Genomic DNA, 25,048 nt, shown 5'->3' with positions numbered 1-25,048 from the left:
ACAAATAATTTAAAATGAACTTTCACCATCTGTTGTGCATCTAAGTACAAACTCAAAAGAATGATTATTCAGACAAAATGCAACGCCTGCTGCACTGTAAGTGATTTAATTCTTTTTAATTCAAAGTATCATGCATTTGTTATTATTCTGACATATTTCAAATACTCATCAACTTAGGCAACTTCTTTTTCTTGATGTGGTGAATACTATTTTATGGCAAACAGATTCAGTGTATAAATCAGGATATGGATAAAATAATGGAGCATGAAAATTAGTTGCTTCTGTAGTCAGACTCCACAGTTAAAGACATTTCACTATTAAATTAAGTACATCTGTTTTCCTCTAGGGGTCCACAGCAAGGAAACTTGATTTTCAATCTGATTGTATTTAAATTCATGGATAAAGAAAGGATTGATCCTAAATATTTATACATATTTGAGTACATATTTAAGTATTTCTTCAAGACATATTTAAGAAAGAATCATATCAAATAATTAGCATTCTTTATTTTAATTTTCATTATTTGAGGAAGATCTACATGTCCTTTACACTTCAATGTTTTTTTTTTTTTGGTTTATTTCGGAGAGCAGCTGGCATCTAAGATTTCTTTCTTTCTTTCACATTGTTCTTGAAATAAAGTAAAACCAAATTTGATTCTAGTTTGTGCATTCATTTCTGTCTTACCAACATTCTCATTTACTTTTGGAATTATTTTATTGCTTATCTTGACTTTGTAGTCTTTGAAGGGAAGATATTCTGCCAAATCTCACTAAATAAGTGACCTTTATATTAAGTTCCAATTTTTATATAAACCTTCCTTAATGTTGTTCTTTATATATGCTAGTCATGTAAACGGAGAAAAATTGTAGATTGAAATCTTATAAGTGCCTGGTTAATCTATTTTTCCAGTCTTATCTTAAATTTCTACTCCTCTTCTCCAAGACGCTTCCAATATGACTTCCCAATCTTGGCCTTTGTGCTTTGATAATAGCTTTCTGCAGTGGTTCTCAAGTACATTTTCTCTTTGCTCCCACTACAGAATTCCTTTAAATATATTTTAGCTCTCGGTCTTTTTACACTTTTAAAAGGTAACATATAATCTAGTGTTCATACATCTGACATAAACAACAATTCATTGTATAGGAGAGAAATTGAATGTAAAATTTAAAAGTTTCTGAGTGGTAAGGAAAATACTGGCCATCAACCTCTTGACTTTACATAAAAACACATAGAGTGGTTCTTGGGTTCTTAGATCAGAAACTAACGGCTGACTTCAAAGAGCTCACATTTTTTTGTGTGTATGAAACAAATGGCTAGCTGTCTACTAAAATTTTCAATGCCACCCAGTAGTATAGAGCATCCATCAGCAAACTTTATCTGTAAAAAACCAAGTAGTAAATATTTTATGTTTTGTGAGCCATATGATTTCTGTTACAACTACTCAACAATGCCATGATAGCTTGAAGCAGCCATAGCCAATACTTGAAGGGGTAAGTGTGGGTGCATTTTAGTAAAATTTTATTTAGAAAAGTCCATGGTAAACTGAATTTGTTCTGCTTGCAGTAGTTTGTCAATTCTGGGATAGAATTTTTATTGGGAAATGACTGTCCAGAGAGAGACTAGATTTCTCAGAGCTGAGAAGACTTTTTCATTAAGCTAACTTGCTTGGTTCCTTTTGAAGCCAAGGCTTCTACATGTATGTGTATTCATATATGTATATATATACATATATATTTGTACATGTATATTTGTGTGTATTATATATATTCATACATAGACAGAATTAAGTGCATTGATTAAAATTGCTGTCTCTTTCAACTATGAGTTGACTTCACCCTTCTCAATGTGTTGGATGGTCTTTTAATGGCTACAGGCATTTCTGAGTCCAAGCTAAGGAGCAATTAGCTTATAGACATATTTAGTTTGGATTTAATGGAACAGATTTATATGGTTTTCAGTAACACCTATGTATCAGTCTGAGTTCAATTAGGAGACAGAATCCATGCTGTAGTTTAAAGGGGGAAATATAATATAAAGAAATTTTAAGCTATAAAATAGGAGAGCAAGTATGAAAATATTAATAGAAATCCAACAGCATCCCAGGGCTGAGGGAGAGTACCCACAGAAAGGTAAATGTGAAATGGAGGCTCCCTCCTCAAGTTGGGTTTGAATATTTTGAGGAAATTGTGGTTGCAGCTCCCTGGATGATGGAGAATTTCTCTGGGTTGCTCATGCCAGAGCCTGTTCACAGTCTCCAGGCAGGTAGGAAGGAGTCATTCAGGGTGCAGGTAAGTGTCCATTGGTAGATGGGTGTTCAGCAGTCAAGAATGTTTCAAAGGCCTGGAGCATGTGGTGTTCTTGTGGGGAGGCCTGTGGAATATTAGTTACCAGGCCCCAGCAGGCGAGAAAGATAGGAAAAAGAAAGCAAAATCACAACAGCTGAAATCAGGAAATTAAACCCCTTTGTCTTTTCAATGTCTCACTAGTAGCTTCTACTTAAAAAAGCTTAACATTGTCCCAGCTAGCATAGAAATCATACTTAAAGGGTCTAGATCCATTTTCATAGAATAGGCAAAGAAGAGTGATTTTGGAGCTGAGAGGCAATAAATGGCACACTCCTATGCATGCAAAAGCTATTCTTAGACATCTCAATGTAAGGATGGCTTTCAGAAGTACTCCTAATTGCCTCTTGCTGACTCACTTTGTGTAATGATTTGAAAGCGTCAAGTCAGGGTTCATTTTGCAATTTACATCTGTCCTATGGTAGATGGTACCAGGAATATGTGGGTAGTAGAGGGAAAATATGACTGGAAACCTACAGACCCAGAAGTTAGTCAAGTCTATTCTTCTATTTATTAGTTGTATAAAATTATAAGGTTAGAATTAATTTCTCATAAACACACATTTATTTTGAAAGCAGTGGAATTACACATTTTCATAATTCTTATGTTGAATACCACTGCAAAAGAAAGGATAATTGAGGGGTCATAGGTTCACTATGAGATGTATTTAATTATCTTTTTAGAATTGTGTTACTTTTATGATTTTCAGCTTTTTAAAATAAGTAACGTGTAATCTTTCCTTCTAAAAATATTCAAACAAATATATACCTAGTATTTACAATGTTTGTAGTCTCTGTCTTAAAATGATCTCCAAAAATTATAAAAATATCAAGTTCCACAAATCCTGGTTCCATCCCTGCAAGAAACCTGACAATAAAATAATGAACTTGATGATATTTTGATAATAACAAAGCAATGAACTGTTGCAAAGAGAATTTTTAAAATAAAATTTTCTTACAAACTTTGAATAATGAAATATAGGACTAAGTATATAACCTCTCAAGCTTGTTGTTGGTAAAGACAAAATGTGGATGTTCATGAAATATCTTCTACCTAGAATCCACATATATTGTATGAATTTGTCTTTTATCACTTTTTCCCACTTTGGAGCCTTAAATTTCTTTTTATTTAAGTATATTTTAAACATTTTAACCAACAAGGTGGTTTCCCAAAGGATACTTTGAGGGTGGATATTTTTTATTTAGTTTATATAGGTCTCTCCGAGATTTTATGTTTTTAGGGAAACTTCCAAATGCAGATTTTTACCAGAAAAGGGAGATTCATCAAGTCTTGAAATCTAAAAAACAAAGGGAATACAGCTTCACATACTATCCAAGAGAGAAATTAATAGAGTAAAATAGACAAAGAAGATAAGTGTGGTCAATAAGAGCAGAGGTGAAAAATAAGGGGAAAAAAATATAAAAGCATGTTTGGGAGAAGCTCAGAAAGGAAAGACAGAGATATGAATAATTAGGAGGAGGAAGAGATTGAGAAGGAGGAGAAAAAGTTCTAAATGCCCGTGAAACATCTTTGTTACATGACTATCGGACCCTATTTCCAAGAAGGGGAAAAAAAATCACTCAATTACATTGTATTTTTACTTTGTTGCAGGCCAGATAATTGGCCACAGAATCATAACAAGTAAATGTCATTAACTAATACTGAATCTTTCACTCCATTTAAAAGGACTTACTAAGAAAACTAACAAAACATGCTGTACAATTTAGAAGACAGCTTAGCCTGTTTTAGAGAATGCAAATATTTCATTGACGTGGGGGGCAGAATAATGTTGCCCTCCAAAGATGTCCCCAATCTCATCTTTAACACCTATGAATATGTTGCTACACAGCAAAGAGAAATTAAGGTTGCAGGTGGAATTAAGTCTGTTAATCAGCTGACCTTGAGGTGGGGAGAGGATCCTGGGTAGTCCCAATAAGCACAGCGGTCCTTATAAGTTGAAGATGAAGACAGAGAGGGAGACCCAGAGAGATGCAACCTGAGAAGGCCTTGGCCGAATGGGCTGGAGGAAGATGGAGGAGGGGTCCTGTGCCAAAGAGTGCAAGCAGCCTTTCAAAACAGGAAAAGGCAAGAGTTTGATAGATTTTACCTTAGATGCTCTAGAAGGAATGCAGCCCTGACAACGTCTTGCTTTCAGTTCAGTGAGACCCACATCAGACTTCTGCCCTCCAGGACCTTAAGACAACAATGTGTGTGGTTTTAAACTGCTAGGGTTGAGGTAATAGCGCCGCTTTGTAGTTGCACTTTATGTAATTACACGACTTTAATCAACTCAATTAATCATGTAGTAAACTTCGTGAAGACAGATTTTATTTGCTTTGCCTTTCATATTTTCCACAACACTTTTACAGAGCAGGATAATAATAAATGCTTGCTTAATTAACGAATGAGTTACCATTTCCCTGTCCTTGTTGGTGAGCTAAACACATAATTCTTAGCTTCTGGTCTTTCTGCTCACTCAAACAAAACTATGTGAGCAGATGTCCCTAGAGATCCTATTCAATTCCAACTGAGAACATTACTTTCTTTTATGATTCGGAATGAGAGAAAGTGGATCAGAATATTAAAATAATTTTTATATATTTATGTCATTGTTCCCAAAGCTTGCCTTTAAGATGATACTTCTATAAATCAAATAGTTTCTCGTTTACATTTTATATAATATAAAAGAATGAGCTGAGAGACAACACAAAATAGTTCAAAATCTTATCATTGATTATAAATGTGAGTATTTGAAATGTAACCCTGAGACGTGGAGATTTAAACATACACTTATTCAATAAACTGAATAGCACAGAGGCCCTAAACATTTCACAATTGCACAGAGGCAATAAACATATCATTATGTTCATTATTGTACATTCTGTTAAAGAATTACTATCTTCTTGAGACTAGCGTCTGAAGGAATCTTTCAGAAGGCTTTTCATAACTGACTGCCTCTCCCTCCCTCCAACTTTGTAGCATTTCTACACAGGAATAATTTGAACTAATTCATTCCCAGGATTGCAAATAGAAATGTTATTCATTATATCGAGAGGAAATATCCTCCTTTATAAACATGCCAATGTAAATTTTTTCAAATATGTCTCCAAAGCATTTCACACTGCCTGCTCCATAGTTTATCCCGATATTTGGCTTCCTGGAGACAAGATGAATCTACTTTTAATACGAACATCTCTCATGCTTTAGGGAAATGTCCACACTCTCTTTTTGCACATTTTTATTTTGTCTTACATGACGCCAGCCAAGTATATAAAAGAGCATAGCACAGTTCCGTTGACATTCATGGGTGGTGATAATTTTAGGTGATTTTATGTGCCAAAAACAAAGCAGAACATGAAGCAGAACAAGATGACTTAAAGATCATTGCCTTCTCAAAGGTCATCAAGCGGGAGGATTAGAAAGACTGAGAGCTGCCAATTTAAGCTGGTCTACATTGATGCTTGAGTGCTATAAAATTTAATTTTTGAATAATTCAATGGTGCTGTTTCTACTTGCTAGTGTTAAGTCATTTAATGCTGAAAATTTCAGTAGTTCAGGGTTGAATAACTTAAAGGAAAACTAATTTTTGTCTGCTATTTTTACTCAAGATTAGAAAGGGCAACGACATTAATGGTAATAATAATAACAACAATAATAGCTAACACTGTCTGGCATCGTTCTAAATGCTAACTCATTTATTAACTGTTTATCATTCACTAGCAATGAGAGGAAGGGAAATATATCTAGAAATATGTCTGCAATAGCTTCTCTACCACACATATCCCAAACATAATCTTGGGTGTGTAGCATTAAAGATGAAATAAATCAAAAGTCCAAATGTATTCATTTATTGAAAATTAGAGGCCTGAATGAAATACCTTCATCCTACATGTTTACATAGAAGAGAGACCATGAACGATATAGAGCTCTACACGATGCCTTTGATGTCTATATAACTGAACTGACCAGCCTTTCTAGAATTATTTGAGATTCTGTTTTGCTCATGTAGTAAAAACAGTAGGAAGCAAATAATATATATTGCCTTTCTGACTGTACTATTAATGTCTTTTGTTTTAATCCCAGGTAGAAGTATCCATTTAATTAATAATGTATGTAAATTTTCAGATGAGATTTTGTTTTAATATGGAGGATACATCTTTTATTATTCTTTCTTTATCACTATAACATTTTATTTTGCAATAATTTCAGATAGAGAAAAAAGTTCCAAAAATTCTGCACGTAGTTCTTACATACCCTTCACCCAGCTTCTCTGAATGTTAACGTTTTAAGTAACTGTGGCACAATTATCAAATTCATTAATTAATTTGAAAAAATACTATTAACTAATCTACATATCTTATTCAAATTTCACCAATTGCGCCACCAATATCATTTTACTGGTCCCTTAACCCACATTGCACTTATTTGTCATATCTCCTTAATGTCCTCTGGTCTGGGATAGTATTTCAATCTTTTTTGCCTTTCATGACTTGATACTTCAGAAGAGTTTTTTATAAAATATCTCTCACTTTGGGTTCATCTGATGTTTCTTCTGTATTAAATTCAGGTTATGAATTTTTGGTGATAATATCACAAGGTAATGTTGTGTCCTTCTTAGTGTATCATATCAGAAAGCTTGTGATACTGATATATCTCATTTCGAGTGATGTTAACTTTGCTAACTTGGTGAAGGTGATACTTGACAGATATTTCAGTTGTAAAGTTACTGATTTTTGCCTTTAAAATAAAATTTTAAGTCTGTGCAATTATCCTCTTTCTTATTATCAAATTTAGCATCTAAGTTTAGCATCCATTGATGATTCTGGCTTGCAATAATTATTACTATGGTGTGTGCCAAATGGTGACTTTCTATGTTCATCATGCGTTCTACATTTATTGTTTAGAAACTTACAGTATGGAAGAGTTATACCTTTGTCTCTATTTCTTTATATGTGTGTGTGTTTTATTAATACTGTTTATTGATACATATATTTTCCGTGAGTTATAGTTCAATAATATTATTCATATAGTTGCTCAAATTGTCCCCAACATGGAGCTCCTTCAAGTTGGCTCCAACGTCTTTGATAAGACTGCATTTTTTTTTTTTTAGCACTTTACTTTCGGGTACTACAGGATGTCCCAGGATCATCATCTTTCTGTGCTCTAGTCCTGGAATCAGCCATTTTTCTAAGTCCTGGAACCTTTTATTGGAGAATGGTATTTAGAATCCAACATACAGTACTAGGTGTGATAATTGCTAATGTGTTATGGTTGTTTCTAGATCCTTTCAGTGGACAGAGCTAGGAAAAGGAGTATATAAGTCCATGCATCTGCATTTATGTCAATATCTATCTACTTGTAAATATATATACTGAAGACCATGAGTTTATAGTGGTATCTTGAAGTCCATTCCAACACCATAGGTTAACTCTATCCTTCCTTCTTACTTATTTGTATCATCTTTCTCTGAAAGTGAAAAACCTGCTCTTAGTAGCCGCAATATATTTGTTTGCTCAATCCTAAAATACACATAAAGTCTTAGAGTTTAGTCTCAGAATTCTCAACACATACTTTTGTGAAAAATAAATTTCCAAATTAGAATATGTAATTTGTGCATAGTTTTTGTGTGTGTCTTTAGCTCTACAGTATGCAGTCAAAATGCTGTCTTCCGTATTAGATTTAGTCTTTCCTTCTCCATCGCCATCATTTTGATTATTTTTTCAATTGCTATTCTTCGGATTCCATATTCGGGTTCTTCTACATTTTGAGTAATTTTAGTAATATATTTTTGGGTATAGGAGATATTACCACGATTTAAAAAATTACAACAATATAAAAAGTTATAATCAGAGAAGTGGAACTCTCCCATCCTGTTTTATACTATTCTCATTCCTGCAGTCTTTCCACTCAGCTCACATCTGCCACTAAAAGGCAAGCAGTCTAATTAATGTTCTATCATTCCTATATTATTTTGTGCATAAGGAAATACTAGATGCATGTATATTTTGTTATATTCCTTTCATTTCTTATAGAAATTTAGTGCAATATTGATATTCTTTTGTACTGCACTCTTTTCATCTAAAATACATGTTGCAGAATTAACTTCATATCTGTACCTAGATATGTTTCTTATTATTTTTTAGAGCTGTGAAGGACTCCTTTGGGTGGATCTACCATATATCATTCAACCTCTCTTTTACATATGAACATTTAAATTGTTTCAAAAATTTTAAAATTATAAATAATTTGCATTGAATATTGTTGTTCATGTTATTTTTTATTGCTGGAGTTGTCTTAACAGTGTAAATTCCTAGAAATAAAATGCTTGGGTTAAAAGATAAGTAACTGTGCAGTTTTGTTAGATATTGCCAAAATTTACTCCAGAAGGGTTGTACTGGTTTGCATTCCCATTAGCAATATGAAAACTTTGGTAGCAAAAAGTTTCTATTTCCTTACCTACACCCATGCCAACAAAATATATTGTCATATTTTTAAAATTTTCACCAAGCTGATAGGTAAGAACTGATTTATCAGCGTTGTTTAATTTACATGTCTCTATTATAGGTAAATTTGAACATTTATATATTTTAAGGGGCATTTTTATCTGTGGGTTTTTATTTTCAGAATTGACTGGCCGCAGTTTTGTTCCCATTTTTCTATTGGATATTTGATCTTCTCTATTTCAATTTTTAAGAATATCTCATGTTTTAGGGGTATAAGCCTGTGGTTTGTAACACATACTATAAATATTCTCTCTCAGTTGTCAATTGTTGTCTTTGATTTTTATGCGTTTTTTTTGGCTGTGCAATTTATAAATATTTACACATTTGAAGGCACCTGTTGTGGATTTTCAATATCAATGTTTTCTTTACTACTCTTGAATGTTTGTCCATTAGAAACTTTGATAATCACCTTCTCTAACTCAATAAGCTTCCGGAGGTCTTATAAGGATTGCATTACATTTATAAATTCACTTAAGGAGGACTGACATTTTTATGTTGTAGAATCTTCCTATTCAAAAAGAGAGGATGTCTTTGCATTTATTCAGGTCTGCTTCTTTGTCTTTCAGGAGTGTTTTATAGTTTTTCTCATAGAGGTTTTGTGAATGTCTTCTTGAATTTACTCCGAAGGATTTAATTTCTTGTTTGCTATTGTAAACAGAAATTTCTTTAGCTTTATTGTTTGTGCATATGAAGGCTATTTATTTGTGCATGTGAATTTTATAGCAGGCCACCTTATTGAATTCTGTTATTGTTTGCATTAGTTTTACCATTGGTTTTGTAGAGCTTTTCAGGTATAACATCATATAATTTACAAATAAGATTTTTAATTTTGTATCTTTTTTATTTTTAACAATTCTAATACTTCTATTTGAATTCTTTTGTCTAATTGTATTGGCAATTACCACCAGTACAATATCAAATATTAATGAGGATACCGAGTATTTGCTTTGTTCTGTATCTCCATGAAAAGGCTTTTAGTATTTCTGATTAAGTATGTTACTGGGTTTTCAAATAAGGCAAGTCTGTGTGTGGATGCGTGTGTGTATGTTTATACATATATAATCATGTGATTTATCATATTGATTATCTGATAATTCTTATATTCCTGAGAGTTTTTAACTATGATTTTAATGATTTCTTCAACCATGATTGCATGTGAAATTTTGTCACAGATATTTTCCACATCTAGGAACATGATCACATTTTTTGTTAGATCTATTAATATGGTGTATAATATTAAAATATTTCCTACTATGAATTAGCCTTGTATTTCTGGAGTAAATCCCACTAGGTCATAGTTTATCATTTTATTAAATTAGTGTTGGATTCTACTTTCAGATACTTTCTTTCTTATCTTTGAATCAATATCCATAAGTGAAATTACTACTTTTTCACCAGGATGGAGTAACAAAGACTAGTTTTAACCTTCCTCCTGAAAAACTAAAAAATTGCCCAAAATATACGAAACAATGGTTTTCAGGGTGATGGATGTCAGCTAATAAAGAGTCTTGGCCCTTGCGAGACATGAAACAAATGAAGTGAGTCCTATGATTGCCAAGCTTAGTGTTAAGAGAATATTCCAAGGTAAATGGCATTGAAGAGAAAGCGCAGCAGAACCCAGTAGAGTTTTGGCAGTGGCTGTTCTCCTCTCACAGGCAGCTCCACGGGGCGAAGTTTTTTTCAAGATTTTCCCTGACTTCCCTGAATGAGCTTGGTGGGGTTCCTGGGTGAAATACCTACAAAGGAGTGGAAAAATCCCCTCTTTCTGTGGTCCTCATAACCTTCACACTCTCACACTGTCCTGCACCTTGACTTTAAAATTTGTTATAAATATTTAGCTAAATCTTATTAGCTTCCGTGGCATTAGTTACATATGCCCTCAGTAAAAAAGTGCTTAGGTCCTGTTTCTCTCCGCAGGTGACTGTTTCTCTCCACTTTTTGGGTTACTTGTTTGCTGAACAAACTTATTTCTCTGATGGGTTGAGGAAAAGTTGTTGAACATTTGTTCTTGTTATAAGCGTAGGATGAATTTCTTTTCAACTGTCTACGTCTTCAAGCTGAAACTGGAAGTCCAAAGCAAAACAGTTTTAACAAGAAATGTATGTGTACAGCATTCAATAAATGTGGTGCCATAAACTGTAATAAACATTCAAACGTTTGCCACGGAATCTAGTTATGCTAACTAAAATATATTGGATGATGTATAATGACGGAACAGGACAGTTGTCTGATTCTGTTCCTTCCCCCCAACTGCTCCCCATAAAGCTCCATTTGTTGATGAATCTTCTCTCTGTGCATGCCATCATTGTGAAATACTACACCATTTCTGGGAACACAAATCCAACCATCATCTCCACCATCTCCACCAATCTTTAGATCCTCCTGTCTTGCCTCTAACATTTAATCCCTTTCTCTCAAACTAACTCTAATTAGAATGCCAGAATTCTCCATTCTCGATAGTTTTCCCTCTGTTCCGTCTTATCTTGGAAACATGACCCCAGTGCTTCCCAAATCTCACCTTTTCTAGAAGAGAGTCATGCCAACTGAAGATAATTAATAACCATTTTTAATGATGGTTTTACACTAGCTGAGGCACATTTTTAATGGCAAAACTAAACAGGAGAGCTGATCTCATTCATGACTGCTTATGACTTTGTGACCTGCATTATTCTCTAGGTTTAAATCCTTGGTTCAAGTAAAAATTCTGCTACTTAAAAACTTTGTTATACTGAGCAACTCTCTTCAACCCTTTCCACCTCTATAAACCTGATTCCATATCTTGTTATCTCAAAAATACCATTGTGGTTCTAAACTTCTATGATTCTTATTAGGTATCTATAAATCCTACAAAAACTACTGGATTATAGATGAAACTTTATTGCAAACTTTGGAATTCAGTGATTGCACTGTTTTAGTAGATGCCAATTATTTTACAATGCCAGAAATGTTAAATGTCATCTAACAAGTGCTACCTAGAAATAATCCTGTACATCTTATTTCATATTAGTATCTGACCTCCTCAATGTGAAAACTTACTGACAGAAGGTTCCTGCAGTTTGAGACTCACAAGGGATAAACTGTAATAATAAGCAGGACAGATGTTGAAACAGGGTCCCTATCAAGAAAGGAAATGGTACCATAGAGAAACTAGGAAGAGAGAAAGAGGTAGGGAGAGACCTGAGGATAGAAGATCTTAAAAGATTACTAGAAAAAAGATAAACTTGCTGTTTTCATAACTTTGCTTAAAATTAGTTCAGCTTACTAAGCTGTGACATGTACATTTTTGTGGTTTTCAAGTATGAACCCAGACAGGCTCCCTAAAGTAGAGTATGAATATTTATGATTTCTTTTGTACCTGCACTCCTCTTTTCTTTCTTGTTTACAAGTAGCTCTTCCCTTGCAGTTTTGGTTTTGTTCCTTCTAGGATAGTTTTCCGGTTTCAATCTTGACCACTTTTTTCTGCTTCCACCCCTGATTGCTTTATGTGACTTCAGGCCAGAACATGCTAATTCTAGTGACGATGCATATCTTTTTCTACTTATCATAGTGACACTGAATACATAAAGGAATCTGGAGTATATGTATATTTGGATATTAATTTCCACATTCTGCTATATGTGGAAAAGGTGGTTACGTCCCATTTAGGAAAGAACTCACATTGTTTTGTGTCGCATATGCTGGCCATGGTTTTGTTGATAAATTCCCAGGAAAACATTGTGACTTTGGGTTAGTGGTAGAAATAAGAGACATCACTTATTAGGGAATTGTCTTAAAAATTGCAGAGAAATAGTTATAATAAAATTTCAGCTGCAGACTTTCCTTAAAGTGCATGAACAACAGGCTTCAGTAACAGACTTTTGTGGGGAAGCATCCTTACTTTAAAATAACTGTGTGAAGACTAAAGAGTTTAAGAATGCAACAGTTTTAATGCTCATTGAGGTGATAAGAGATGCCATTTGTGAAAATTGCAGGCTAGAAAGTGAAATAAATTGTCTCATTACTTTATATTTTCAGTGAATCAGTGAAGTGCAGTGCAGAGTCCAATTTTAAAGTAATGTTTTTGAGTAGGCAGAAGAAAATATAACTATTTTACTATAATAAAAAGAAAGCATGTAATTTAGAACTCATAAAGCTGAGCTGAAATTTCTAAGAACTAATTATCTTTTGATGCTGTTAACCTTATTTCAGGTCTTGCTTATCCACCACAAAAAAGCAAAAGAGAAGGCATGGATTTTCAAAAAAAAAAAAAAAAACACCTTGTGTGAAAATATCAAATTCAGATGCTACTGTTATCAATAACAATAAGAAAAATGAGCCTAAAATTGTCTCAGAACAATTGCAAATGCAGAGAACTGAAGGAACATATCGTAATCTGTTAGACTCAAATATCTATTTTATGTAGCAATTATTCATGATCTCCAGAAGATATGCATAGCTGGCATCCAATCCACATCTTCCTTCATTTAATAAATATCTGACTACTGTTTGCCAAACACTATTATGCTGGACCTAAAATGCTGTAAGAGACACAATGCCTGTCTCCAAAGCATTTGTAGTCATTTGCAGATATACCTTCCAGCAATTTTATTATTCTGTGATAAATAGTAAACAGTTTTTCTTTTAAAGACAGCAATGGAAACATAGGAAAAACACTTAACTTGACCTTTTGTGGAAGAAAGAATAATAAAATAAGGCATCTTAGAATAAGCGGCTTCTGTAATATTACTAGAATGATTTTTGGAAGAATACAAAAGGAAAGGCATAATAGGTAAGAGCAAACAAAGAAAAACTCAAGGTGAAGGAAATGAGCAAAGTCCCAGGAATAAAAGAATAGAAACAAAGACATAGAATAAGTAATTTCCAATTCATTAAAGGGGAAACAGTACTTGAGCAAAGAAATCCAAGTTGTGGTGGTTAATTTTGTCAACTTGACTAGCACACAGGGTGCCCAAATATTTGGTCAAATATTACCCTGGGTGTTTCTGTGAGGGCATTTTTGTATATTTAACATTTATTGATAGCCTGAATAAAGCTGATTCTTCTCAGTCATGTAGGTGGGCCTATCCAATCCTCTCTGAATCCAGCTCAGACCACTTGAAGGTTTGAACAGAACAAAATGGTTGACCTGCCCCCAAATAAGAGGGAATTCCTTCTTGCCTGATGCCTTTGAGCTGGGACATAGGCTTTGCCCTGCTCTCAGAGTCTAACTGAAATGTCTCGTTTTCCTGGGTCTTGATCCTGCCGGATTTGGAACTAGATCTGCACCACTGGCTCTCCTGGGTCTCTAGCTTACCACCTGCAGATCTTGGGACTTGTGAGTCACCTTAATTGCATGAGCCAATTCCTTATCATCTATCAATCAATCACTCTTATTGATTCTGTTTCTTTGGAGACCCCTAACAGAAAATTAGAGCTATTAAAAAAAAATCTAGAAGTCACGGTAAATTGAAAACAGAAATATGACGGACATAAGCCCAAACATGTCTGTCTGTCATGCAAATGTGTAAATTGCATCTACTTAAAAACACAGCGATATATTACACCAAAAGGCAACCAAACACTTATGGCAAAGAAGTAGAACAGCCATAGTGGTAAAATAATTGGACAGGCTAACATGCAAGGCCTTATCCTGCAACCAAGCATTTGATCTCTTTGTTCTCAGCATCTGTCCAAAAATGAGACCCCTCCTGGGGTCAATAATGGACTGTTTATAGGCCAAATTGGAAGAAGTCATGGAACAAAGGGAAGTGAAGGGAAGACAGTCTATGTCAGATAATACTTTATAATGCCTTCATATAATATGTATCTAGTTATCTAGCTGACTGACCATGCACCAATATAACACAAGATTTTTTATATTGCTGATTGTTAGATGGGAGATTTTTTTTTTTTGAGGCAGATTATCCATGAGCTAACATCTGCCACAAGTCCTCCTCTTTTTGCTGAGGAAGACTGGCCCTGAGCTATCCATGCTCATCTTCCTCTGCTTTACATGTGGGATGCCTACCACAGCATAATTTGCCGAGTGGTGCATAGGTCTGCAGGTGGAATCCGAACCAGCAAACCCCGGGCCACCGAAGTAGAAAATGCGAACTTAACCACTGCGCTATCAGGCCGGTCCTTGGGGGATTTTAATTTTCTTCTTTTTACTTATCTATATTTAGAAAAACATTATAAATGCATAAATTTCAAAAATGTGTTGAAACTAGAAGTACAGTTAATATCTCATGCCTTTGAATTGCCTTTCTGTTGAGCCAAGAGATTTGTTTATATGAAGGAGCTACATTATATACAAAGAATTCTAATTGTTCAACTGCTAGTGATTCCTGTCAAGCAGTATTTTATTTTCTCAAAGCAAAGATTGGGAAATATTCAGCTGTAACCCTACAAAAGAATATTCAAGAGGTAGGATAACAGCATATATAAGCTCATAGCTTCTTTCTGAAAGAGTTGTCTAAGCTGTGAAGTTGACTGGATTGTCACGCAGGAGTTACTTATGATCACTACTATACCTCGGGGGCTGGGAATTCAGTGGTAGCTCACACTGCCAGTAGGAAGCTTAGAAATGGGAGTTTTTAGTGTTAAAGGGATGCTTAGCATTTTAGTTTATGGTTGATTTGTTGTTCAGTGTCATAGTTTATAGATCAATATATTTTATCATATTGCAGTATGTAGATTTATTTGCCTATTTCATAAAATGATGTACACCAGATGTTTGTTTTTAATGTGAGCGTAATTTTGTGCTATGTGAATCATAAAAAGGTACCATAAAACTAGACTAATGCGGTAACTTTAGTTAGGTAACCATATTTAGTGCTAAGTGCATACCTGTCTAATCAGCATATTGATGAAAGCTTGTTAAAATCTTTGACTGCTTCTATTTTTCCACTCATTTAAAAAAAAATTCACAAAGCACCATTTTTAGATGGGTGGAATGGTTCAGTAGTATGAGACAACACGGATCTCAACTGAAGTATATAGGTCTTTTTGCTTTTGAACAACAGCGGTTTATTGCTTCCATTGAGGAAAACACCAAGCAAACAAAGAATTACATACATTAGAATCACTGAGCTAATGCACAATTATCATATCCCTTGTATATAATGTTTTCCTCCTGTGGCATAGAGAATCAAGTAGAGTTTTTGCCATAAGATCCACGAAATATAGGTAACTACATAGTCAATCCTTCTTTCCCATTACACTAAAGTATGCAGGTCTTAGAAAGTCTGACTATAGGTGGTTTATTTTTAGTTCACCACATAATTTGTTAATATTTTGTGATTTTCTTTCTCCTTGTATACTTCAGTTGCTATTCATAAGTCTTTGCTCCTTGATTAACATAGAATAGAAATTTTACGGAACTTACAGAAATTATAGGAAGAATCTATATGGGATCTTACATTTTAGACTGTTCAATTATTTTGCCGTCAGGGTGATCCAATTCTTCATCAACAAGTTTACCATTACTTACCAGTTTATCTCGCTCTATAACAGAGTCATTAAAAGAGTGGCTATTGAAGAAGCAATATTTGTTTATGCTTCTAAAGCACTCTTCCACTATCATGGATTTGGCACTATTTAAATATTGATTATTTCATTAAACAAGCATATATATTAATATTAGAAACCCACACTTTCTGACATTGTCTTAGTTTTGCATTTGTTTTCTCATGTTTGTGATATCATTTATCTATTTCATATATAGTATGAATATTTAAGCTGCTTATAAATTTTGTAAACTAAAAATCTGCTTTGTTAATCTAAGTCTACAGTTTTGCAGCATTGACAAACATATCCTTATAACTTTGAGAGTCATTTATAGAAACCAAGAAATATTTCAAAAATACTGTATGAATAATAAACATTTCTTATTTATGCTCATAGTTCTGGAATACATAGCATATTGATTTGGTGTAAATCTAAGACTCACACTTTACCAAAGATTTCATCAGTAATCCAACAAACCATCATCCCAATTTATTAGAAATTTTTATATTAATACTAACAAAACATATCACATTATTTTCTAAAAAAAATTATTCTTCATAAAAAAACAAAATTCCTTCATAATATTGGTACAAGTGACTGTGAACTTTGGGACTGGTTGCATAGGATTAGTTTGAAGTCTACATTGGTCAACTGGTTCAATGACAAAGCCACCTTTCGTGGTTTTTGTCTGATACCCCTCCTCAACTTTCTGTTTTCTCACTTCTTGGACCCTTGGGAACCATCACTGGGGAATCTCTACTCTACAACTCTAAGCCTAGCCTTAAACTGTACTGGTTACCATTCTGACAAGATGGCACATAAGTAGCATAATTCCATGTTGAAGATGTAAGAGCAAAGAATAATAAAGCCTAAATGGGAAGATGATTGTAGATGTTATATTGGATGTAAAAGCAAATGAATCTAGCAACTAAGAACATGCCATTAAAATATTAGTCTAAGGTCCATTGCATTATTAAAATACATGTTTTATAAAAGAGTGATTTGTATCTAGCAGAGAAGACATTAGCTAGGTTGCAGTAAGATTTAAATTCATTTGAATAAATATATGAACTAAAGAATAAATATGAGAAACACATTTTGATTTAAAAAAATACATTTAGACTGTTTTTAAGCTGGGCATGAAATATCCAAATTGATTTCTTCAGAAATCTAAAATTCAGGCAGAAAAAAACAGAAATTAAAATCCTAACTTCTTTTGCTGAAAGCAAGACAACTTCAACTGTGAATGGACATTTTAAACTGCATAAAAAAATGGCATTTTCATGGGTTTGCTAATGGAATGTGCCACCATCATGTGTTATCTTTGCCTGAATACCTTTTACCTGTAAATTTTGGTGCTGAGTAATAGGACAGCAAAAAAATCGTTAGACTTCAAGTAAACTAAATTAGTAACAATACAAAATAACACAAATTAAATGCCAACATACTAGAAAAGTCAAATAATCTGAGATGTTACTGGAAGAAATTCTTATTGACTCAAAAATTAGAGGTCAGAAAAATGCATCTCAGGCAGACAGAAGATGATGAGCAAAGAATGAACGGGGGAGTTTTCACATGAGGAAACTTGCCCAAGGCAACGGAGGTCCATGCTTCTCAACTCCATGCTGTATCTGGATGAAAACAAGGAATGCATTAAAGTGCTCTCTGATTTGTTCCTAAAGTTTGCAAAATGGTGGGTGGTAGATGTGAAAAAGAGAGGCTCTGAATTAAATTTTCATCAAATTGTATTCACAGATAATACAGTTTCAATCAAATGCATTTAACTAAATCCTATGCTACTATGAAAACACATATGACAGGAGAGCCGACCTTTATGCCTTAAAAATGGGGGGAATTAAGTAAAAGTAATAGAAAATTGGAGATGACAAGACATAAAAATGAACACAAAGATAAACAGATTCTAGGAGAGGGAGATGGGGACATTTGTTTATTATTATAATTAAAAATTATTCTTTGTTATCCTGTTACAAAATCTAGAGATACAAAGGAAAAGGTGGGCTCATTGAGAGAAAATATGAACATTTTTGTTTTAGAAAGCAAGTAGAAAGTAAACAAATGGTCTATAGGAAAAAAGAGAAACGTCAAACATATAATGCTAACAAACTCAGGTGGTTAGAGAAAAAAAGGTGCTTCGCTCAACACATATTTAAATAGAATTAAGAATATTTGCAGAGTAATGTCATTTAATCACCAGTATAGTTAACAATAACATAAAAATATGTGCTGGGTTAAGCTGCAGCTGAATTTCACTAAACTCCATGACTCCAATGGGGCAATATTTTCTAACTTAAAGGTATGGGCAAAAATACCCATCAAATGTCTCTTGCAAGGAAGATAGATAAGGTGGTAGAAGCATGAAAGCAAAATAATTCTTTCAAAGAATGATTTACATTACAGTTTAGAGAAGTCACTGGTAGAGTTAGGGAAAACATCGGATTTTTAAAATTATCTGTCTATATATGTATCAAGATTAAAATTTAGACATGTTGTGTTTAAAGCATATTTTATATGGAATGAATAAAAGAGATGTCTTGTTCACGTTCTTTTAATTTGTATATTTTTATAATATGTTAGAGATGAAAGAATTTTATTTTGTTTTACTGAAAATAATAGAGTTACTGAAAAAAATAAGTTCTACTTTTTGTAAAGCAGCATGGTATACTGAAAAATACGTAAAAACACTAGCCTACATTCCAGTTCTGCTTAGTTATCTGAGCTTGGAGAAATCCATTTACCTTCCTGAGTCTTGCTGAATTCAATTATAAAAGTGCCATGCTAGTATTGTCTCCTTTTAACTTTCAGGATAAGGCACATTGTAAAGTATAAAGTGACACACAGACATAATTAAAAAATTATTAAGAGAAAGCTGCCAAACATAACTTTTCTTTTTTCATTGAGACTATGACAAGACTTCATCATCAAAGCTAAACAAATTTTTATCAGTAATTATTTGCAAGTGGGGAAGTGCCAATTATGGGTTGGTGCCATTTGACTAAGTGAACTTGTGCCTGGAGGGAAAAAAAGCAACACAACAAATATGCTTCATCGGCAATATTCCTACAGGTTGGAAATGGCTTTTGGTAACATCAAGAATCCAATATTTTAAAATCATGCTTTTTTTCTCAGCTGAGAGGGCCTAGAAGAATGACATCCAGTAGCAAAAAGCTTATCTAGCGCCTAGATCCTGGTTTCTCATACCATTCCTCAGTAAAAGGAAACAAGGCTCCTTGGAGGAATGGCTGATTCTAGGACTCGAATAGTGAATATACAACACGCTCCTGAAACATCTGTAGTGCCAGAAAGGAAGTGCTAAAAAAACTAATAAAAAAACAAAAACACAACTCTACCACATTAAAGAGGGTGTGTTAAAGGGACACAGACACCAACTGAAAGAGCTCCCAGTGGACAAAGCTGGAACAATTTGAATAACAAAATTTAAAAAGCACTATTAGATTGTAGCCAAACTGTAAAATAAAAATCCATGAGTTTATACTGATATAAATAATTCAACAGATAAATAAACGGGGAACATGAGTTCCATGCAAGAGAGTTTCAAATAAGTTACTTACATACTCCTTCCTCAAGGAAGAGGAGCATAACTTCCCACTCATTAAGTGTGGGCTGTACATAGTAACTTCTGGAGAATACAATCTGGAAAGGAGGAAAAAAGCAATAACTTTGCAGCAGAGAAATCTGACAAACACTACCACAGCCAGGTGATCAGAGACAACATCAACAGTGATGTCATGTTGATATTATGTACCTTTGATATAATGTAATGAGGATGACTCTTCACCTCTGTGGGTTTTTTCCCCAAATCCATAATCCCAGTACAATCATGAGAAAAACACCAGAAAAGTCTCAGTTGAGGAATATTCTAAAAATACCTGACTGGTACTCCTCCAATATTTTAAGATCACTGAAAACTACAAATGCCTGAGAAACTGTCATAGTCAGAGGAACCTAAGGATACATGACAAATAAATGTAATGTGCTATCCTGGATTGGATCCTGGTATCGCAAAAGGACATTAGGCAAAAACTATTGAAACCTGAATAAAATATTAACTTCAGTTAGTAGTAATATAAAAAATAACTGTGCTAGGGTAAGCAGCAGCAGAATGTCACTAAACTCCGTGACTCCACTGGAAATAACAGTCACTAGCCAACAGGAATGAAATCTGCTTTTAATAGCATGAGAATAAGACGGAGAAAACTAATGGAGGGTGAAAAGTAGAAGCTTAATGAATTAAAAGGACAGAATTAAAATTACTAATAAGGGGGGGCTGGGTTGGTGGCATAGTGGTTAAGTTCATACGCTCCACATTGGCAGCCCTGGGTTTGCAGGTTCAGTTCCCGGGTGTGGACCTACACACCACTCATCAAGCCATGCTATGGTGGCATCCCACATATGAAAAAAAATAGAGGAAGATTGGCACAGATGTTTGCTCAGTGACAATTTTCCTCAACCCAAAGGAGGAAGATTGGCAATAGATATTAGCTGAGGGTCAATCTTTATCACCAAAATAAATAAATAAAAAAAAAATGTTACTAAGGATAGTCAGTAGGATTTTTTGATCACTCAACAGCAGGGGAAGTGTTATAATAAAACTCTAAAAAAAGGAATTGTATTAAGTGGGCATCAACTTGATTGAGACTCTTTAAGTTATAGGAAACTGTTTTGGAAAAGCTGATTAAAAAACAAATAAATAAAATGTTCACGGGCATATATGGCAAGCCCAGGGGAAGGGCAAAGGCTTTCACTAGCTTTCAATGTCTTCTTCATACTTAATCTTATTTGAAAGATTCAGAAGTATGCTGCTGCAGTCCGACTCTTCCTGTTTTGTCAGTGTACCAGGGGAACAGAAATCACACAGTGTGCTCATAAAGACATTAAAGCGAGGCTGCTGCTGCTTAAAAGACATTATCTTGAGAGTGGAGAGAACCACAGCAAACCCAGTTTATGAGAAAGCACTGAAAAAAATACAGACACACACAAATGTATTCCCAGTTTACTAAATGCGTGAACCAATGCTGCATTTATGTAAGAAGAAACATATTTTAAATACAGAGAACAGAATAAATGTGCTTAAAACATGCTGCTTCTAACTATTCACGCAAAAAATTTTCTCTCAAATGTTTTTTTTTTATATTTGTCCAGCCCGCTTTCCTAGTGGAATTTTTGCTCATAAGAATGAAAACTATCTGGAAAAAGTGTCATAGCACAATCTGACAATAACTGGTTGCTTCTGTTTCTGTTTATTAGCCCAAAGACTCAGCAAAAATGGCCTGAACTGTTAATCAATACAGGAAAATGACTTTCGAATTTACTTAAATCTATGAACCCCAAAATCTCTCTTAAAAATTTAGGAAACATAGGTATCAGTATCTCAGCGGTCAAGGCAAATATATTTTTCTGCATGACTCTCAAATTCTCTCAAATAGAAATATTTATATCTGATGATATTGAAGGTGTCTTATAAACATCACCTTTATTGTGTTTCCAGATTACCAGCAGCTGATAAAATAAATAAGCAAAAGATACACTAAACATGAGGAATCAGGTATTTCACATGGACTCACAAAAAAGATATGGGCAAAAATTAGCATTCTATATAAATAGGTGTATTTCCCAAATGTTTGTATGTATGTGTTGGAACTATAGATTTATACTTTCTTACTGAAAGAAGAGGAATTGCCTTTCCCCAAATTGCCTTGTGCTGGACATCCTACTTCTGTCCAAATTCACCATGCTCCCACTTAAATGAGATTCTGTTTAAGTTTGCTTATGCAATTTTTCTTAGACAAAATGTATAGCGCTACGCAAGGAATCATTAATTTTTAGTAAATTTCCCAATGACTGTTCTTTAATTTGATCCCTTAGGTTTTCATCCTTAACATATGATTCACAACTAATGATAATCTTGGAACCTAATAGCCTCTTAACAGTCTCTTCAAAGATTTATGTGTATTTTTGTTTGTGTATCGTATGTATATGATTTCTCTCTCTCTCTCTCTTTGTCTGTGTCTCTCCCCTGACCTTGGACATTTGCAAGCTCAAGCTCTAGCTTTGTCTATGATTATACTGTCGCCTGCCTTGAACATCAGCATTGCACAGTAGTGAAGGAAACAGGCTTGAATGCTTGAATTCAAGCCATAACTACACCGCTTAGCAACTGTGTGACCCTGGTCAAGTCATTTAAACCTGTCTGTGTGTTTTCTCGTTTTTAAAATGAAGGTAACTGTGTAGGTGTCATAAGTGTGACAATGATTGATAGACAACAGTAGTCACTGGCAGAGGATATATGATCTTTTACAGTGATTAAATAATGCAAGAAATTGCCTGTTCACAGATGGCTGAATAAAGCAGAGAACATTAAAGAGCATATCCTGTTAAGCGAGCAAGATTCTCTGGCTCTCAAGGCACCATAGCAACATCAGCTGCCTGTGATAAAGACTTTAGTGATATGGATCCTATTGTTGTTAGTGTCATCCAGTGGACTCTGACTCATAGCAACCCTGTGTAAAGCGGAGCAGAACGCTGCCTGATCTTTTTGTTCTATCTTCTCACATTCCGTGCTCTATCAGACAATGCTCCATTGCTATCATAGGGTTTTCATGGCCAATTTTTTCAGAAGTGCATGGCCAGGTCTCTCTTCCTAGTTGTCTTAGTCTGGAAGCTCCACTGAAACCTGTCCATCATGGGGGACCCTGAAATACTGGTGGCACAGCTTTTAGCATCACAGCAACATGCAGCTGTCACAGAATGACAACCTACAGACTGGTCTTGTGGTTCCATGACTGGGAAACAAACCTGGGCCATAACAGTGAAAGCATTGAATCTTAACCGCTAGACCACCAGGGCTGCCTATGGATCCTACTAAATCTTTCTGAGAGCTCACCCCTTCTTGTTCTCCAGGACAGTTTACGTACTCCTGGCCACCCATAATTGCTTCACATACTGGATTTGTGCCTATCTGCTCCCCATTTGCAAGTAATTGATATAAAACCTCAGCACTCTCCTTATCCCTTCTTGAGAGACTGAATGAAACAAAACTCAATGACTGTGGGTTTCTGGGCCATCGTTGGAGCTGGTCTGAAGCCTAGTTAACTCTATCCTGACAATAGAAAAGCCCTTATAGAGTCATTGTGAGAGTTCAGTTAGATAACACCAATGAGGCACCTGGCATTCATTAAAGCAGTTAGGAAATTTTAGCCATTGATATTATAATTAAAACAGTAACTATTATTTGTGCTAACCCCATGGCCTAGTGATTAAGCTCAGTGCACTCCAGTGGCCTGGGTTCAGTTCCCAGGAGCAGATCTATACCACTTGTTGGCGATGGCCATGCTGTGGCAGCGACCCACATACAAAATAGAGGAAGATTGCCACAGATTTTAGTTCAGGGTGAATCTTCCTCGGCAAAAATAAATAAATAAATGATAAAAATAATAATAATTTCTATTATCTTTCAGATTGAATATCATCAGAGCTTTTATTCTTTTGGTCTGAGATTCTTATCACTTACTTTTTAAAATGGTTTTTATAGTCAGAAAGTTTTAAAGGTAATCACAAAACTTCCAATTAAACCTTCATGGCTGAATTGAAATAGAAAGAACTGTCCAATTTTGAGTGATTTCTGTATTGTGAGCAATTTACTTGGCAGTTTAAATATTCAACTTTATCACAAAAAACATATTTGGAATTGGGTACTGTATTAGTTTGCTAGGGCTGTCATAATAAGTACCACAACTGGGTGGATTAACTAACAGAAATTTATTTTCTCATAGTTCTGAAGGCTAGAAGTCCAAGGTCAAGGTTTTGGCAGGATGGGTTTCTCTAGTAGACTCTCTCCTTGGCTTGTAGATGACCATCTTCTCTGTGTCTTCACATGGTCTTTCTCTGTGTGTGTCTGTGTGCTGGCTCCTCCTCTTATAAGATCACCAGTCATTTTGGATTAGGGCCCACACATATGACCTCATTTCTTTTCAGTTATCTCTTTAAGGGCCCTATCTGCAAATACAGTCACATTCTGAGGTACTAGGGGTTCAGACTTCAACATGTGAATTTTGGAAGGACACAATTCAGCCCATAACAGGCACTATAATTTCCATTTTACAAATGAGGACGTTGAGTCACAGAGACAGTATCATTCCTCAAAATCAGTTAGCAAGTGAATTGAGGAACTGGCATTTAAATTTGGGTTCCTCTAATTTCAAACCATCTCTACACCAAAGTATCTAGATGGTGCTTTGTCCACTAGGGATATTTAAGTGCTGGGCCTTAGGTATTATGATTCCCCATCTCATAAATGTAGTAGCCAATACCACTAGCTCTTCATCAAACTGCTTCCCTCTCCTTCTAAACCCAAGCTAGTCTACACTTACTGTAATCCTGTGATTGAGTTCTGGCTAGTGGAATGTGGGTGAAGGTGATATTACTACTTTTAGGCTTACCCTATAAACATGTTATACATAATCATAGTTTTTCTCTTATCTCTGTTTTCTGGCATTGGATATCACGTGTTGACACTGACAGGGCCCCCATCAGCGTGGGTGTCTGGATGACTGCACCAATCAGAGTCCTTCCCTTGTTACACATTAAACTTTATGGAAGTAAGAAACAAACCAGTGGTATTACACCAGTGAAAGATCAGGATTTATCTGTTATGATACACAGATTTAGTTACCAAGA

Source organism: Equus asinus, chromosome 3 (assembly GCF_041296235.1).
Source record: "Equus asinus isolate D_3611 breed Donkey chromosome 3, EquAss-T2T_v2, whole genome shotgun sequence".
NCBI lineage: Eukaryota > Metazoa > Chordata > Mammalia > Perissodactyla > Equidae > Equus > Equus asinus.
This window is presented reverse-complemented; position numbering follows the sequence as displayed.